The sequence below is a fragment of the Arachis hypogaea genome, chromosome 11 (genome assembly GCF_003086295.3).
Source record: "Arachis hypogaea cultivar Tifrunner chromosome 11, arahy.Tifrunner.gnm2.J5K5, whole genome shotgun sequence".
Lineage (NCBI taxonomy): Eukaryota > Viridiplantae > Streptophyta > Magnoliopsida > Fabales > Fabaceae > Arachis > Arachis hypogaea.
Window position 1 is genome coordinate 95481462 of NC_092046.1, and position 16164 is coordinate 95497625.

Genomic DNA, 16164 nt, shown 5'->3' on the forward strand with positions numbered 1-16164 from the left:
GAAGGCATATACAAGGAAATTCAAGATAACAAGGTGTTCAAAGAGGAGGTGCGAGCCAATATCAAGAATCAGGGAGACACCATCAAGAGGCTGGAATTTCAAGTGGGATACCTATCTGAGAAGATTCCCAAACCTACTGATAGCTTCCCAAGTGACACAGAGAAAAATCCGAGAGGTGAAGCAAAGAAAGTCAGATGGGAAGATTGCAAGATGGTTACTATAAGTGATAAGGAGACTGAGGAAGAGCTGAACAAACCATCAGAACAATCTGAAGATACATCACCAGGAAAGAAGGAAGAGAATCCTCAGGAAACCACAATTACGCAGAAAGAGTTACTGAGGCTCTATGCACCCTTTCCCCAATTACTAAATGGTGGTGTAGAGAAGAGAATATACTCAAGGTTTCTTGACATATTTGCATCCCTCCATGTAAACATACCATTCATCAAGGCTCTCCAACAAATGCCCTTATACATTAAGTATATGAAGGAGCTGCTGACCAGGAAAAGCTCACTCAAGGGAGGACAAATCATAGTGATGAACAAGGAGTGCAGTGCTCTCATTCAACCAGAGCTGCCTACAAAAAGAAAGGACCCAGGGAGTTTTCACATCCCCTGTGCCATAGGAGAAACAATGTTTGACAAAGGATTCTGTGATCTGAGAGCAAGCATCAACTTAATGCCTTTATCCCTTATGAAGAGGCTGCAAATCAATGAGTTGATGCCCACAGACGTAGTCATCAGGCTGGCGGACAAAACTCAAAAACAAGCAATTGGAGTGGTTGAAAACGTGCTGGTGAAGGTTGGGAACTACTTCCTTCCCACAGACTTTGTCATACTGGAAATGGAAGAAAGTCACCTTCACCCAATCATATTGGGAAGACCATTCTTAGCTACAGCCAGAGCGCTCATAGATATGGAGCGAGGAGAGCTAATACTGAGGATACATGACGAACAACTCACCTTCTACATCTTCAAACCCTCACAAGAAGCAAGTCAGGAAGGCAAGGAACTAAGGGCAGAGGATGACAGAGCAATGATGGGAGAAAAAAGCATTAAAGCACATGCTGTACACCCTGGAATTCCTTTGGCTGATGAACAAGAGAATCAGCAGCTGTCACAGCTAAAGAAAACTCAAGTGGAGCCAAAACCACCAAAATCATTTGAGACCAGCAACAAAATCTCCCTAGGGAAAGAGACCACAAAGAGCAGGATAACAGCAAAAGAAAAAAAGAAGAAAGTACCAAGGAGATGGAGGAATAAAAAGATCCCTACAGAAGATTTCTCTCCAGGGGATAAAGTGATCTCAGCTTACTTCCTAGATATCCCACCTCATCTCCCCACCATCCCATCTCAGTTACCTAAGGTTTTCACCATCAACAAAGTTCTCTCCCTAGAACATGTGGAGATCATTGATGAAGCCAATGGATATAGGTTTATTGCAAGAGGGGAAGATCTGAAGTATTACCAACCACCATGACAAAGGCAGAACGTCAAGCTAGTGACGCTAAAGAAGCGCTTCATGGGAGGCAACCCATGTTTTACATTCTTTTAAAAGTAGTTAATAAAGCAAAGTTCAGGGATTTCAACTCAACTTGACATGCACTTGAATGAATCCTTTTGTGCAACATATAGTGAGGAACAAGTTTGGTGTTTAAAGCACACTAAGAGAACATAAATGTAACCCATATCATGTCACTCTTAGGGTCCTTGAACAAATCTTTTACACCACATAGCACCAAACTAAGTTTGGTGTTGCCAATGTTGCAGACATGGATGTTGAGTTAGTCAGTTGGTATGCACTCATGAACAGCACTTAGTAGTTAGAAACAAAAACTTTAAAAAGTAGTTATTCTTTTAATTTTGCCGCCACTTTCCACAAGTGTTTTTTTAATCACATTTCTTTTATTTTGTAGGAGAATTGATGGGACAGTTGAAGGGTTCGGCTACCACAAAAGGAGAGGACTGTACACGTGCCTCCAAGGGGATTTCATTGGGAATTGTTGCCATGCAACATTGGAAAAAGCAAGGGAAGTGGGAGTGCAAGCACTCAAGAAAAACACAAAGAGGACAAACAAGAAGGAGAGCAGGAGCAACCCCATGAGTAAAAGGTGGTGGAGTTCCCTCATTGTCCCATCTTTTTCAAGTTTTAAATAAGGAAAATCATGTATGAAATAGAACATGCTTCCATGGTAGTTTAGAATTTTCAATTCTGTTTTTAGTATTCTCCTTGCTTAGGTCTATGATTGCTAGTCAAATTGCCTGTTTTCAACTCCATCTTGCTTATTGTATGCTTGTCTTTTTTTTTTAAGCTAAATAAAAAGAGATGTTATGAAAGACCAGAGTGGAGTTCAATTTGTGGAGTAAGTTCTTAGATTTATGGTGTAGTAATCACTTAGCTAAGTTGGTTCACCAACAAGGTGGGAAAGTAACTATCTGTCCTAAATCATATGCTTGAAACACACCCCATGAGACTAGCTAAATAATAAGATCCTAATAAGAAAAAGGAAAAGAACAATAAGAGTTGAAAAAGAAAGAAAAGTTAATAAAGAATAAGGCTAGGCACCAAGGGCTTGAATCTTGAGGGATGTGTCTGTGGTGCTCTTGTACCAAGGATCTGCTTGGATGAATAAGTTCTTAAGAGTGCATCATCACCTGGTAACTTGGGTTAACTAACCCGAGATTATCAACTGAAAATCCACTATCAAGAGCAACCTTGCTACAGAACATTTAGTAACCCAAAGAGGTGCTGGACACCAAGACCTCAAGGGAAAAAAATAACAAACCATGTGCCTGTGGTGTGCATGTATGGGGGAGAGAGACTTGAGGGAGTAAGTCCTTAGGGGTGTTTCAACACCTAGCACCTTGAACCTACTGGTTCGGGAGTGTTGGCTGAAAACTTATCTTAAAGAGTCGCCCCCTCACAGAACACTTAGCCTAAGGAAGAAATGAACCTTGGAAAGACAAAGGGATCAATAAATAAAAGTCTCAAAGGGTGCAATCAAGTGAGTATTCCAAGGCATGATAAAGGTCTGAAAGCCAGTAAAGGAATGAACCTAAGTTGCTATGCATGAAACCCCATAAAACCAAGAATATGACTTCCACAATAATGATTCATTCATCTTGTCATTTCATTCATCATTCTCTTATTCCAGTGCTTGCTTAGGGACAAGCAAGCTTTAAGTTTGGTGTTGTGATGCCAGGGCATTTTGGCCAGTTTCACTGACCTTTTCTTTATGGTTTTAGGGTAGTTTCATGCACTTTCTTAGGAAATAAGCAAGTTTTGGATAGAATTTCACTTACATCTTGATTCAAGCTAACATTGGGATTTTTATATGAATTCATGAGAATTATGCATGAATTGAATGACAAATTGGATGATGCATGTCTCATAACTTGGACTAAAACTTTGATGCACTTTATTGCTTGCTTTCAGGACAAAGGAAGCAAGGAAGAACCACGTTAGCAGCCACATTAGTCTAACTAACGTGACCTCTAACGTGGAAGGAGAGCTAGCTTGCAACGTTAATGAGAAAAGTAATCGCCAATAACGTCCTCGAAGCCATCATAGCCCACGTTAATTGCCACGTTAACTACATTAACGTGGTAGTTAACGTGGAAGAAGAAAATGAAGTCAACGTTAGTGACACTCACCTTTGTCACTAACGTTGTACCAAGCTCATATTGGCCACGTTAAGAGCCACGTTAACTCAGTTAACGTGGACTCTAACGTGGGGAAACAAAAGAATGACCAACGCTAGTGACACTCACCTTTGTCACTAACGTTGAGCTAAGCCACTTTGAGCCACGTTAGTTGCCACGTTAACTCAGTTAACGTGGACTCTAACGTGGAGGGAGCAAAGAATTGCCAACGTTAGTGACACTCACCTTTGTCATTAATATTGGGATGAGCCACTATGAGCCACGTTAACTCCCACGTTAACTACATTAACGTGGAAGCTAACGTGAGTAAAAGGGATGATGAGCCAACGATAGTGACACTCACCTTTGTCACTAACGTTGAAGATGGCTAGCAATACCACGTTAGAAGCCACGTTAACCTAGTTAATGTGAACTCTAACATGGGAAGTAGGGGCATTTTGGAACGTTAGTGACAAAGGTAAGTGTCACTAATGTTCTCGAAGATGTGGCAAGCCTACGTTAAAGGTCACGTTAGCCACACTAACGTGAACTCTAACGTAGGGAGAAAGGAGGATTCTCAATGTTATTGGAAAAAGTAAGTCCCAATAACGTGTGCAAAGGACCAAGAGGCAACGTTAGTGGTCACGTTGATGCCACTAACGTTGAAGTTAACGTGGAGCATCCTTGGGTTAGGAACGTTAGTGAAAAAGGTGATTGTCACTAACGTTCTCGAACCCACACTTTCACTTAACGTTAACGCCACTAACGTCCTAAGCTAGAATCCCTGCCTACTTCACACTTTCTCTCTGCAAGTAAAGCTAAGCCCACTAAAGAAGATAACTGCTTCAACTCAAGATCCAAAGGCCCATATCCAAGACTTGAAGAGCCAACTAGAAGATCAGAAGAATAGTATAAATAGGGAGAGCTTTGAACTAGAAGGGAGCTTTTTGTCATTATTAAAATTACTCTCTGTATTTTACTTTCTCTACAACTTTTAGTTTAATTCTCAGAATGTACTCTCCATCTATACTTTTCATTCCCAGAGCTATGAACAACTAAACCCCTTTCATTGGGTTAGGGAGCTCTGTTGTAATTTGATGGATCAATAATAGTTTTCATTATGCTTCTTTTCTCTTTTCTCTTGATTTTACTAGAAAGCTTTCAATCTTCATCTAACTGAGTAGTTATCTTGGAAAAGAAGCTATTCATACTTAGATCTCTTCTGAACCTTGGAAGAGGAATGAAGAGATCATGCTAGAATTGCTTTCTCATGTTGGACCAAATTGGGGTTTGGGCGGATATGGTGACATATAATTCTCCCAATACTTTGATTTGGAAATACATGTGGTATAATCAGTGACCACACTTCATCTCTTCTCATGAGCAATTAGACCAAGGAATTGGCTATTGATCTGATTTGAGAGATTGAATTACCAAGGAATTGGAATTCAATCACTTAAGATTGCCAAGGAGATCAATGAATGCATTGATTGAGGAAGAGATGAAAATGAACTTGATCCGGAGAATGCAACATCTCCTAAGCCCAATGAATTCCCCATTTCTGATCTTACACATTCTCTTTGCTTTCTGCTATTTACTTTCATGCTAAACTCCCCTTCCCCGTTTAGGATTCTGCAATTTACCTTCTGCCATTTATTTTCTGTAATTTACTTTCCCGCCATTTAATTTCCTGCAATTCTCAACCCAATTTCTGCTTAGCTCAACTAGAACATTCTTCCAATTAAAGTTGCTTGACCAATCAATCCCTGTGGGATTCGACCTCACTCTATTGTAAGTTTTTACTTGACGACAATTCGGTATACTTGCCGAGGGAGATTTATTAAAGGACAAGTTTTCGTGCATCACAGAGAGACCAAGAGAGTTTGTACGAGTATTAGTCTCGGTTCAAGAGGCTATTAGAGTCATGTCCACACCACGGGATGACCACTCACTTGCTCATTAGCTACTTTACCAGAGGTCTTTGTGCAGAAGATAGAAGATTGCTCACCGCTTCTAGTGGCGGTTCCCTTTCGAAAAACAAGATGGAGGGAGAAGCTTCGAATTTGATAAAGGATGTTGCCGAAGCTACACAACACACAAGGGTGAGAAGTAATCCTCTCAAGGGTGTGGTAGAACCATCCCCCATCCGAAGCAAGTCTAACCAAGGCACTTGGGGACATGACCACCATCCTTACACAAATCCAAAGGGATCAAAAGGAATACTACTCCATCCAAGTTGTCCAAGCCCCACCTCCGGTTGCTCAACTTGAAGGCCCTCCTAGAATTTATGGTTTGTGCTCTAGCACTGATAAACCACTATTTTATGGTTTATATTGTGTTTAATTGTGTGGTTTTATCATGATCATTACCCACTTATTCATTAATTTAGCATGCATTTATATTTCCTTCCTGAAATTATTACATGATTGAAAACTGCTTCCTAGAGACTTTTAATTATGCATTTTAATTCTCCTTTATTCCATTCGATGCCGTGATCTGTATGTTAAGCGTTTCAGCCTTTATAGGGCATGAATGAGTTGGAGATTGGAAAGGAAGCTAGCAAAAATGGAAGGAACACAAGAAATTGAGGAGAAAACCAGCGAAAAGTGACGCGGCCGCAGGGTTCATGCGACCGCGCGAAAGAGGAGAAATCGCAGTGACGCAGCAGCATGGCTCACACGACCGCGCGGACTGGAAAAGCACGAGCGACGCAGAGGCGTGGAGGATGCGAACGCGTGGCGAGGAAAAGCGCGAATGACGCGTCCGCATGGATGACGCGATCGCGTGACATGCGCGATCTGCATAATCTGCAGGATTCACTGGAGGCGATTTTGGACACTATTTTGACCCAGTTTTCGGCCCAGAACAGTAGACTAGAGCCAGAGAACATGTAGAAACCAAAGAGAACATTCATTCTACACAAGTTTTGATTTTAGATCTAGTTTTTACTCCTCCTCTAGGTTTTCTCTCTAGACATTCATAGTTCTTAGGATTTAATTTGCGATTGCTCTTTGCATTGGAACACTGAGAAGAGTTATTACCTCATCAAGACTTCGTCATTCTAGTTCGTTTTCTTTAATTGGTTTACTCTTCCATGTTCTCTGCTTTGTTTAATTTTACCATTGGAATATTCTTAGGATTATTTAATACAAGGATCACTTTTATTTTTAATTGACTATTTTAATTTTTATTTACAATGTCTTTCTTTAATTCCTTTTCATATGCTATGAATTTTACCTTTACAATGAGTGAGTAGTTCCCTAACTTGATGGGGAGTTTATTGAAAGGAACCCTTGAGTTGGAAGGTTCAAGAGAAAGATTGTAATTGGGTTATTGTTGGTTTGCTCTCTAATTCCTGACACCAATCCTCCCCAGAGTGGATTGGGACTTGTGGATAGAACAGCATTCCAACTTGTTTTACCTTCCCTTACTTAGTAAAGGATAACTAAACGAAATAACTCTCAATTGTCAATTAATCTTAAGAGTATTCCATCAAGAATAGGACTTCCATGTAATCAACTCCCAGTCAAGGCTTTTATTTACATTATTCAATTTCATCAATTTAATTTCCTCTTTACTCAACTCAAACTTTTTCGAAAACATCTGATTAATAAAATAGCTCCCTTTCCTGCAACTTGTTGGGAGACGACCTGGGATTCATACTCCCAGTATTTTAAATTTCAATTTTCTGTGACACCTTTCTAAATTGAGCGGTGGATTTCTGGTGAGTTAAGAACTATACTTGCAACGTATATATTCTAATAATTTTTAATTCACCAATTTCTGCCCACATCAATTTTTGGCGCCGTTACCGGGGAGTTACAATAGAGTGCTAAAGTTATTAATTAGAATTTATTTATTTTCATTTTATTTTATTTTGCTACTATGAGCTGCCTGTTTCTTTCGTCAAATGACGCGTTCACTTCCTAATCCGCGTTTGCTAATATTCGATCCTGAAATTGAAAGGACTATTTCACGAATAAGGTGAGCTCGGCATCGGTTAGTCCGCTCTGAGGGCGGATCTGAAACGTCACTTGAGGAAGAAACCAGCCCCCGTTCTACTGATTTGGTTGATTCACTTGCAGATGACATGGCAGAACCTAGGAGAGTTACCATCCAGGAGGAAGGAGCCCCTGATTTTACAATGCAACCGTTTCAAGCGCATCACCTAGTGGTGGCTATAGATTTCGAAATAAAGACCGCACTACTCAATTTGATGCCCAAGTTTCATGGCTTACCTGCTCAAGAGCCTATTAAGCACCTAAGAGATTTCCAGGCAGCCTGTTCCACTGTCAGGCGTGACGGTACAGATGAAACTTCAATTTTGCTGAAAGCTTTCCCATTTTCTCTTAAGGGAAAAGCAAGAGAGTGGTACTACACTCAACCCCTAGCAAATGTATCCAACTGGGATACGCTCAGAAAAGAGTTTTTGGAGAAATTCTTTCCATCTGAAGTTACTGATAAACTAAGGAAAGACATTTTAACGATTGTTCAAGATGACAACGAGACTCTCTTTGAATACTGGGAGCGCTTCTATAATCTTCTGGAATCATGCCCCCACCACATGATCGACAAGATAGTGTTACTCAGCTATATCACACAAGACATGAGGCCCCAAGATAAGACCACATTGGAAAGTGCTAGCAATGGGTCTATGAAGAAGTACAAGACCACTGATGAAGCATGACAATTGATCAGTGACTTAGCTGAATCTTCTAGGAACCACAGGCAGAAGCAAGGCCGTTCAAAAGCCGTTGCAGAAGTATCCTCTAGCAGAGAGACTGCTGCTCTAACTCAGAGTATCTGTGAAATGACCAACTTGCTGAAGCAAATGTAATTGAATCAACAACAAGTTCAGCAAGCTCAATCTCCTTCACCACAGCAAGGCCAACAGTTAGTCCCACAGAGAGTTTGCAGAATTTGTGCTGATTATAGCCATTATACTGATGAATGCCCGCAACTCCAATAGGAAGACAACATGGTGGCATCCACTTATAACTTCTATGACCGCCCCAACCAAGGGTACAATCAAGGTGGAAATAATAACCATGAATGGCAGGACAATTCTAATCAGAATTGGAGGGACAACAATAACAGAGGAGGGAGAGATAATCAGAGAAATCAGAGGTGGAATAATAACAACAACAGACAGCAGTACCAACCTTACAGAGCACCTCACCTGAGGCAGTCCCTAGGACAATAGAATATCCAACAGCAGACCTCTCAATTTACTCACCCTTCTTCGTCTCCTAATGAAGAGTTACTAAAATTTTTTGAGCGAAGTCAACAGACCATGGAAAATAACATTAATGCCAATCTGAATGGTCTGACCGCTACTTTGCAAGCTCTTGTCTCACATATTGGATCAATGTAAAATTCCAATAACCAACCTTCAAGTTCCACTGGAATTCCCTCTCAACCATTACCCAATCCGAAGGAGGGCATTAATGCCATCATCCTAAGGTCCGAAACCACACTGCAGGAGAGGAATCAGGAGGAGCCAAGCCCACCAGAGCACGCCTCAATTGAAGAGGTCGTAGAAATAGAAGATGTTGAAGAGAAAGAGGACATACAGGACATAACTGAAAAAGAAGAAGCCCAACCACAGAAGGAAGCACCAAGAGGCGTAGACACTACAGAAAATACTACTCCCATTCCATTTCCACAACTTGCAAGAAAGCCCAGGAAGCAGCTGGAACCCGATCCCAAAATGGTAGAAATATTCAAAAAGGTTGAGGTAACTGTTCCTCTTTTTGATGTTATTCAACAGGTACCTAAATATGCAAAGTTTCTAAAAGATTTATGTATACATAAAGACAAAATTAATGAATTAGAAACTATTCCTTTAGGTAGTTCCATATCTGCTTCAATGGGAGGATTACTTGAGAAGTGTAGTGATCCAGGTCCTTGCATAGTTAGTTGTACTATTAGTGGTGTAGTAATTTATGATTGCATGTGTGATTTAGGAGCCTGTGTTAGTATAATGCCTTTGTCTATATATGATATTTTGAGGCTCCCTCCCTTAAAAAGGTCGGCAGCTCGTTTTGTGTTAGCAGATAAAAGCATTATTACAGTGGCTGGAGTTGCTGAAGATGTTTTAGTGAACATTAAAGGGCTTACATTTCCCACTGATTTTTATATCTTGGAGATGCCCCATAATGACTCAGATAAGCCATCATCAATCCTACTTGGAAGACCATTCCTGAAGACATCAAAATTCAAATTGGATGCTTTTTCAGGAACATACTCTTTTGAAATAGATGGCCGAATAGTAATCTTCAATCTGAATGGAGTCATAAACAAACCTCCAGAAGATCATTCTATCTTCCAGTGTGATGTCATAGATGAAACTGTAGCTGCAGTTCACAAGGAAGAATTAGAAGAGAGGCACACTGGACAAGGTCCAAGTGTGGGGATCCTCTTGATTGACAATGAGGGCACTTCGGCATTTTCACAAGTTCTAGACAATCCAGAGCCTGCCCATGATCAAAAGTTGGAATTAAAACCTCTTCCTCCACATCTCAAATATGCTTATCTTGAAGATGAACAGATGTTTCCAGTTATCATTGCAAGGGAACTCACTTCTCAACAAGAAGAGCAGTTACTTGATGTACTGAGGAGGCACAAGAAGGAAATTGGGTGGAGTTTGGCAGACATAGTAGGCATCAACCCTCAAGTATGTGAGCACAGAATATTTTTAGAAGAGGGAGCAAGAGCTATCCATCAACCCCAAAGAAGATTGAATCCCACTATCTTGGAAGTTGTCAAAAAGGAAGTGACCAGATTATTGGAGGCAGGTATCATCTATCCCATTTCAGACAGTGAATGGGTTAGCCCAGTACAAGTGGTGCCCAAGAAGTCTGGAGTCACTACAGTGAAGAATGAGCATGGAGAGCTCATAGCAACTAGAGTTCAGAACGCTTGGAGAGTCTGCATTGATTACAGGCGTCTCAACCAAGCCACCCGTAAGGATCACTACCCACTTCCATTTATTGATCAAATGCTGGATCGCCTGTCAGGTAAATCACATTATTACTTTTTAGATGGTTACGCAGGTTATTTCCAAATTCATATAGCTCCTGAGGATCAGGAAAAGACCACTTTTACATGTCCTTTTGGGACTTATGCTTACAAGAGAATACCCTTTGGCTTGTGCAATGCACCAGCTACTTTCCAAAGGTGTATGATGAGTCTTTTCTCTGATCTTATTGAGGACTGTATGGAGGTTTTTATGGATGATTTTAGCGTTTATGGTGATTCTTTTAGCCTTTGCTTAGATGGATTATCTAGAGTATTAGATAGATGTGCTAATACAAACCTTGTATTAAATTTTGAAAAATGTCATTTTATGGTAAAACACGGGATTATATTAGGACATGTGGTATCTAATACTGGCATTTCTGTAGACCCAGTAAAGGTGAATGTTATTTCTAGTTTACCTTACCCCTCCTCTGTGAGGGAAGTCCGTTTGCCTTGGCCATGCAGATTTTTACAGGAGATTCATAAAGAATTTCAGTAAGGTAGCACTTTCCTTATCCAGATTACTACAGAAGGATATTGAGTTCAAGTTCAGTGAGGATTGCAAATAAGCATTTGATAAGCTGAAGGCCGCCCTGACTCAAGCTCCAATTGTGAGAGGACCAGACTGGAGCCAGCCGTTTGAAAACATGTTCGATGCTTCCAACCATGCAGTAGGAGCAGCGCTGGCTCAGCGCAAAGGTAAGGATCCTTTTGTTATTGCTTATGCGTCTAAGACTTTAGACGCTGCCCAGTCCAATTATACTACTACTGAGAAAGAGCTTCTTGCTATTGTTTTTGCTCTTGATAAATTCTGAGCTTATTTACTTGGTTAGAGTAGTAGTGTATTCGGACCATGCAGCTTTAAAGTATCTATTATCTAAAAAAGAGTCCAAACCAAGGCTTATACATTGGATACTACTATTACAAGAATTTGATTTAGAAATAAAGGATAGGAGTGGTAACCAGAATTTAGTAGCAGACCACTTGAGTCGCCATGAGCACATTAAGGATGATTCTGCTCCTATAGATGATAATTTTCCATTTGATAACCTGCAAGCAGTATCTGAGGTATCTCCTTGGTATGCATCTGTAGCTAATTATCTAGTTAGCCGCACATTTCCTCCAAACTTTTCTAAGCATCAAAGAGACAAGCTGAAAAGTGAGTCTAAATATTATATATGGGATGACCCATATTTATGGAGATGTGGCGCTGATCAGGTAATTAGACGGTGTGTGCCTGATGAGCGGATAATTTATACGCTTTTTGACATTGTTTTTAGTATGTTTTTAATAGGATCTAGTTACTTTTAGGGATGTTTTCATTAGTTTTTATGTTAAATTCACATTTCTGGATTTTACTATGAGTTTGTGTGTTTTTCTGTGATTTCAGGTATTTTCTAGCTGAAATTGAGGGACTTGAGCAAAAATCAGATTCAGAGGTTGAAGAAGGACTGCTGATGCTATTGGATTCTGACCTCCCTGCACTCAAAGTATATTTTCTGGAGCTACAGAACTCGAAATGGCGCGCTTCCAATTCCGTTGGAAAGTAGACATTCAGGGCTTTCCAAAAATATATAATAGTCCATACTTTGGCCAAAAATAGACGACGTAAACTGGCGCTCAACGCCAGCTTTGGAGCGCCAGAAAAGGAGCCAAAACCAGAGTTGAACGCCCAAACTGGCACATAAGCTGGCGTTCAACTCTAAGAAGGACCTCTACACGTGCAACACTCAAGCTCAGCCCAAACACACACCAAGTGGGCCCAAGAAGTGGATTTATGCATCAATTACTTACTCATGTAAACCCTAGTAGCTAGTTTATTATAAATAGGACCTTTTACTATTGTATTAGGAATCTTTGATCAGTTGTATGCTATCTTAGACCACGTTTTGGGGGCTGGCCATCTCGGCCATGCCTGGACCTTCACTTATGTATTCTCATATGGTAGAGTTTCTACACTCCATAGATTAAGGTGTGGAGCTCTGCTGTTCCTCAAAGATTAATGCAAAGTACTACTGTCTTCTATTCAATTCATCTTATTTCGCTTCTAAGATATCCATTCGCACCCAAGAACATGATGAAGGTGATGATTATGTGTGACGCTCATCACCATTCTCCCCTATGAACACGTGCCTGACAAACACTTCCGTTCTACATGAAATAAGCTAGAATGAATATCTCTTAGATCTCCTAACCAGAATCTTCGTGGCGTAAGCTAGAATGATGGTGGCATTCAAGAGAATCCGGAAAGTCTAAACCTTGTCTGTGGTATTCCGAGTAGGATTCAATGATTGAATGACTGTGACGAGCTTCAAACTCGCGATTGTTGGGCGTTAGTGACAGACACAAAAGGAGGGTGAATCCTATTCCAGCATGATCGAGAACCGACAGATGATTAGCCGTGCTGTGACAGAGCATGTGAGCATATTTTTCACTGAGAGGAGGGGATGTAGCCACTGACAACGGTGATGCCCTTGTATAAAGCCAGCCATGGAAAAGAGTAAGACTGATTGGATAAAGATAGCAGGAAAGCAGAGGTTCAGAGGAATGAAAGCATCTCCATTCGCTTATCTGAAATTCTCACCAATGATTTACATAAGTATTTCTATCCCTATTCTATTAACTAATTTCGAAAACCTCATTACTATGTTATATCTGCCTGACTGAGATTTGCAAGGTGACCATAGCTTGCTTCATACCAACAATCTCCGTGGGATTCGACCCTTACTCACGTAAGGTATTACTTGGACGACCCAGTGCACTTGCTGGTTAGTTGTATCGAAGTTGTGAACCATGGTATTGGCACCATGTTCTTGGCGCCATTGCCAGGGAAAGAAAAAGCCATGAATTTTACATAATTAAAGTGTAATCACGATTACGCGTACCAAGTTGCTCACGTTGCCAGGGATTGTTCGAGCCTGGACATCACAATTTTGTGCACCACGTTTTTGGCGCCGTTGCCGGGGATTGTTCCAGCCTGGACATCACAGTTTCGTGCACCATGTCTGAATTACACTCATATTTTTATTAAAGCTTGGCTGGCTATTAAGCCATGCCTGACCCTTTGATTGGAGCTTTAAGACTAACATGGCAAGATTCCTGGAATTCATATTAAAAATTTTGGAATCCTTATTTTTATTTTTCACAATAATTTTTGAAATAAAAATTAAAAGAAAATACAAAAAAAAATCAGAAAATCATAAAAATCAAAAATATTTTTTGTGTTTCTTATTTGAGTCTTGAGTCATGTTATAAGTTTGGTGTCAATTGCATATGCATCTTGCATTTTTTCGAAAATATCATGCATTCATAGTGTTCTTCATGATCTTCAAGTTGTTCTTGGTAAGTCTTCTTGTTTGATCTTGATGATTTTTTGTTTTGTGTCTTTTCATGTTTATCATATGCATTCTTGAATTCTTAGTGCGTAAGCATTAAAGAATTCTAAGTTTGGTGTCTTGCATGTTTTCTTTGCATTAAAAATTTTTCAAAATTATGTCTATGATGTTCATCTTGACATTCATAGTATTCTTGGTGTTCATCTTGACATTCATAGCATTCTTACATGCATCACATGTTTTGATCTAAAAATTTCATGTACTGCATCTCTTTAGTGTTTTTCTCTCTCATCATAAAAATTTCAAAAAAATCAAAAAAATATCTTTCCCTTTTTCTCTCATCAAATTCGAAAATTTGAGTTGACTTTTTCAAAATTTTTTAAAATCAAGTTGTTTCTTATGAGTCAAATCAAATTTTCAATTTGAAAATCTTATCTTTTTCAAAATCTTTTCCAAAATTCTTAGTTATTTTTGAAAAATTCCAAAAATATTTTTCAAAAATCTTTTTCTTATTTTTATATCAAATTTTCGAAAATAACATAATCAATTAATGTTTTGATTCAAAAATTTGAAGTTTGTTACTTGCGTGTTAAGAAAGATTCAAACTTTAAGTTCTAGAATCATATCTTGTGATTTCTTGTGAATCAAGTCATTAATTGAGATTTTAAAAATCAAATCTTTTTCAAAATTAGTTTCTAAAATATCTTCTTATCTTATCTTTTTTAAAAATATCTTTTCAAAATATCTTTTCTAACTTCCTAACTTCTTATCTTTTCAAAATTTGTTTCAACTAACTAACTAACTTTTTGTTTGTTTCTTAACTTTTTCAAAACTACCTAACTAACTCTCTCTCTCTAATTTTCGAAAATATCTTCCCTCTTTTTCAAAAATTTCTTTTTAATTAACTAATTATTCTTATTTTTATTTTTAATTTTAAAAAAAATTTTTCAAAAAAAATACTAACATTTTTCAAAAACCATTTTCGAAAATCACTAACTCTTTTTCAAAATAATTTTCGAAAATTATCCCTCCCCCACCTTATTCTATTTATTCATTCATATCCTAACATCTCATCTCACATCTTTGCCATCCTCACAGTTGTGTTTCTTCCATTATATTACATTTTTTGTCTCCCCCTCTTCTTCTACTCACACAGGGATCCCTATACTATGGTATAAAGGATCTCTATTATTATTATTATTTTTCTGTGCCTTCTTCTTTGTCATATGAGCAGGAGCAAGGATAAGAACATTCTTGTGGAAGCAGATCTAGAACCTGAAAGGACTCTGAAGAGAAAATTAAGAAAAGCTAAATTACAACAATCCAGAGAAAACCTTTCAGAAATTTTCGAACAGGAAGAGGAGATGGCAGCCGAAAATAATAATAATGTAAGGAAGATGCTTGGTGACTTTACTGCACCTAATTCCAATTTACATGGAAGAAGCATCTCCATTCCTGCCATTGGAGCAAACAACTTTGAGCTGAAACCTCAATTAATTTCTCTAATGCAGTAGAACTGTAAGTTTCATGGACTTCCATCTGAAGATCCTTTTCAGTTCTTAACTGAATTCTTGCAGATATGTGATACTGTTAAGACTAATGGAGTAGATCCTGAAGTCTACAGGCTCATGCTTTTCCCTTTTGCTATAAGAGACAGAGCTAGAATCTGGTTGGACTCTCAACCTAAAGATAGCCTGAACTCTTGGGATAAGCTGGTCACGGCTTTCTTAGCCAAGTACTTTCCTCCTCAAAAGCTGAGCAAGCTTAGAGCTGATGTTCAAACCTTCAGACAGAAAGAAGGTGAATCCTTCTATGAAGCTTGGGAAAGATACAAACAGTTGACCAAAAAGTGTCCCTCTGACATGCTTTCAGAATGGACCATCCCGGATATATTCTATGATGGTTTATCTGAGCTATCAAAGATGTCACTGGACACTTCTGCAGGTGGATCCATTCACCTAAAGAAAATGCCTGCAGAAGCTCAAGAACTCATTGACATGGTTGCTAATAACCAGTTCATGTACACTTCTGAAAGGAATCCTGTGAGTAATGGGACGCCTATGAAGAAGGGAGTTCTTGAAGTTGATACTCTGAATGCCATATTGGCTCAGAATAAAATATTGACTCAGCAAGTCAATATGATCTCTCAGAGTCTGCATGGAATGCAA

General features: G+C 39.2%; 1 non-coding gene across 1 annotated transcript; it reads right to left on the reverse strand.

The window, feature by feature from the left end:
- Positions 1-15756: 15756 nt before the first annotated feature.
- On the reverse strand, positions 15757-15864 carry LOC112724711 (small nucleolar RNA R71). Its single transcript, XR_003163860.1, has one exon. It is a non-coding gene; the product is annotated as a small nucleolar RNA R71 (small nucleolar RNA).
- Between the last annotated feature and the right edge of the window lie 300 nt (positions 15865-16164).